The sequence below is a fragment of the Notothenia coriiceps genome, unplaced genomic scaffold (assembly GCF_000735185.1).
Source record: "Notothenia coriiceps isolate Sejong01 unplaced genomic scaffold, NC01 NC01_scaffold00007584, whole genome shotgun sequence".
NCBI classification, from domain to species: Eukaryota; Metazoa; Chordata; class Actinopteri; order Perciformes; family Nototheniidae; genus Notothenia; species Notothenia coriiceps.
The window spans coordinates 20,751-24,979 of NW_011340285.1; positions in this window are offsets into that span (position 1 = coordinate 20,751).

Below are 4,229 nucleotides of genomic sequence, written 5' to 3' on the forward strand. Positions count from 1 at the left end.
GTGGCCCGTTCCATGGCCCGGCCCTCACCTGCAACCCCACCTTCCTCGGCCCCTGTGGTGCTTCCTCCACGGACGCGAGGATTTTTATTTTTTTTTGCCATGTTTGAATTCTGGGGGGGCTTGTGTGGTGACCACCTATTAGTTACATAATTCACACATGGAACTACAGTTGGGGGTATTGTTCCCACACGGACATGTTATGGTGGTCTATATATATTGTGTGCCCTCCTGGCTTCTCTCTCTTCTTCCCAGACTGCAACCGGACAACATGACCTTAGTTGCTCTCTAATAAAGTACCCTTTTGCACCTTCCTTGCACCACCTCTGACTCCCTATCTCTCGGCACTACAGTATTCAGATTTTTAGAATACTTTTGGAATACTTTCTTTTTCCATAACAGATGGGTATGTTTTGGTGAACAGGAGAGACTTATTTTACTGTTATACTGTCCGGACGGCAACCCAAGATGGACACTTGACACAGTGGCTTTAAGCAAAGCTCAAAAATAAAACGAGAGAGAGATGAGTTATTGTTATTACAACGTGACTTCACTATTATTTAACAACTCTTTTTATTGGGTTCTTTTATTTGGGGTTAAGTACATTGTCAGAATAAGTGAGAAATGAATTTAACTTCTGTTAGACAGCCATATGTCATACATTTTTGCATACATTCACAGTACATATTTATTCAGTATGATAGCTGTCTAACAGAAGTTAACAGAAGAGAAAGGAAAAGAGGTTGAAATAAAAACAATTCTTAATAATGAAAATGTTTCCACACAAAACATAATGTTTTGCAAATTATTCGGCGACAAATATTGAATTTACATTTAACCCTTTAATATTTTATTTGGGCTTTTAGTTGAAGACAGCATACAGTTAATAACTATTCTTCTGGCTAAAATACATATTTTTAAAAGTCAATCAAGGAGTAATCTTAATTTTAAAGTTTAAAGATTAAAAATACAATTTATTTTGGAAAAAATGATTGCCACAAAAAATCAAAGGGTGGCTCAACACGCCATGAAATGGGAAATAATGAGCTCTAACGAAGAGTGCAATAATAAATAAATAAAGAAACAATAAATATGCTTGCCATGTTGTGTTTTTGGTGGTATTTGGTTGTGAACCTATTTTTGTTTGTGAAATGTTGAAGTGATCATACTGACTTATCTTTATTTCTTCTGTTTTAGTTTAGTTTTTGTCTGAGATGGGAATGTCATCTCCCATATATTATAGTTAAATATATATATGTATAAATATATTTGGCGGCCCACTTGCAATGCCTTCACGGACCACTAGGGGGCCGCGGCCCACAGGTTGAGAACCGCTTTCTTAGAGCACCAACCCACTCTCTGCACTTGGTCCATGGGATTTGAACTAGCGACCCAATGCTTGCCATGTTGGTTCCCAAGCCGGGTCTACAGATAGAGCTGCTGATCATTATCTCCTATGATTAAAAGCAACACGATCATCGACCCGACGCAGTCCCCCGTTGTTGTTGTTGTTGTTGTTGTTGTAACGCCGTTGGGGAGCAAATCAGCGATGTAAACAGTGACGTCATGACGCAGCAGCGGCAGCACCAGTCGGGCTCTGGGCGGTGTGAACAAAACGGGAGCAGAAAAGGGAAACCGGAGCTGAACCAAAAAAGCTCTAGCACGGCGCTAGAACGGGAAAAGCGCTGGTGTGAAAGCCGCATAAGCAACTTTGGCAGGCTTCACCACCCCCTGAAAAGGAATTTTGCCTACGATTGTGAAGTCAGTACTTGCTCTGGGAATGCATTAAACTATTAGTTTGCTGTAGGCTATTGCCCATTTGAGAACACAACTGTCAGATCCAGATCAGGATCTTGTTGAGAAGAATATGTATCTAACCATCTACTGGGTAATACATACCGAATCGTACGCCACGTTTTCAGCTTTGTGACACTTGATTTTCCAGAATATTCAAGATGGCTTTTTAACAGTTTGTTTAAAAACCCATTCAGAGTATTACTTGTATTTAAGTACTATTCATAGTAACAGTCAACCACTGGCAGGTTCATAATAAATAGAGGGCCACAGTAGACCCTGATTCTTTTTTATCTTGAATTGGAGTTTCTTTGTCAGTAAGTGATTGTATCAGTAAATTAACTTACATATATAAATGAATACCAGCGTTACAGTCTTTAACTATTCAACGCACTTTTACATTAGGTTTCAACATTTACCCATTTACACATACATTTAAACACTCATAGTGGCCACACACTATATGATAATTAACCCTTTGAATCTTGAATCTACAGAGTGCCAAACAGATCATTATCCAAAGCTATTGCTCAAACACACACACCGATGGTTTTGCCATCATTAGCGATTTCATCTTCAAAATTTGTAAAGACCTCTTTGACTTGCGGATAAGAGAAGCAAAACATTTGACCACGGGTCTTCTGATTAATGTACAACATGCTTTTCTTCCTGAGCCAAAGCTGAGATCATGTATGATTTGTTATAATCTTACTTCAAATATTGTGAAGTCTGCACTTAACACTGAGAGAAAAGCCTCAGATTATTTTCAAATTATGTGATATAAAGTTATCCAAGGGTCATCTTGAGATGAAGGTTCGTAATGTTTAGCAAGTAGGAAAATAATCATTGAAGATTGGTGTAAGGTTGTCCATGTTTGGCCGGTTATCTATAATATTTAAAGGTCCCATGTCATGCTTTTCCGGTTATTACCCGTCCCCTTGTGTGTTATGAAGGTTTTTATGCATGTAAACGGTCTGCAGAGTCAAAACCCTCAAAGTACACCCTGTAGCGAGTAAAACTCTAACACAGAAAATACCTCCCCAAAACGCCTTGTTGGAGATACGTCACTGTCCATTGATTCTTCCGGGTAACTCATGATGTCATGCGTTACCCGGAACCAAATCCGTGGAGCCGTTACGTTAAGCCCCCACTGATTGGTCCAAATTGACCAATCCACGGACTTCCTCACACACACACTCAGTGCATGCAGCTCTGCTGATCTCTCCTCCCTGGCTGCAGGCTGATAACAGACAGTTGGGATCGCAGCAAAATTCTCTCTGCAGACCCATTCTCTCTGCAGACCCATTCTCACAGCGTTTATCAACCTTTTTCTTACTCAATATCAAGCCACACTTATTGTTTTTACTTCGGCTGTGACTTTGTGTGTGCTCAGGGTGAGTTTGGCTGTGTTTGGCTGTGTATCGCTAAACAAGGAAACCACACCTCCACGGAGCTCAGCGCGATTCACAACGTCCCAACCAATCAGAGCACACTGTGCTCACAGGGAGGGTGGGGGCTGGAGCTATTGGAGCTANTTTAATGAACTGCGCCAGCTTATCTTCCAAAGCCTTTTCTGTAGGTCTCATTGTTCTGTTTGGTCTCACGTCAGCATTTTCCATGGGCACTTCCCGTTCATTCCCGTTTGGGTCCATAGGACTTTCATCCGTTTCCACATTTTCCTTTTCAGCCATTGTTATGCTTTATTGTCATTAAACATCCACTTGTAAACAGCTGTCCTTATTTTAATGTTGCGCTTTGTTAGTGTGCGGCTTGGATCCGCGGCAGTGAGCCAGATAGACAAACTTATTAAAGTGCTTTTCAAGATGCGCTCCTTGAGTTACGCTCCACACTTTATTCATAAGCAAATTTATTCCACTTCCAGCATTTAGACTGTACTGTATTGCAACATCCACAACATGCGGCACAAGCTTTTTTCCACAGAAATCCACGTTGTCACAATCCAGAAAGTCAGTGCGGTCCTTCCTTGTTCACTATGAAGTCCGTGATTTGTAAACTCACGATTCACATCCGCTCGTATCCGTTCATTTAATGGAGTATTTCATTCATTATAATGATATGGTGGCAACCATTTAATTCCACACGGATTTGTCCGTCACGAGTTTTTAACAATGTCGTGGCTTCCTTCCTTGTATTTCCATCAAGCCACTAGATGCCTTAAACAGACAGTTCTAACTCGTTTCTTTCCTTAAAGTACTCACAGTTTGAAGTGCTGCTTGGCCTCCGATGGTTTAGAAGATGTTGCGATGTGTTTGCTCAAAATAAAATAACAAACTTTTGCACATGAAACAAAGAAAATAGGCCTTTACAATATTCAAAAGAAATAGGCAAAACTCAAATAAAACAAACAACTTAGGTATTCTTTCTTTCTTGATAATGCTTATAACTTCACAACTTAAAGGGTACTTGTACGATTTGTA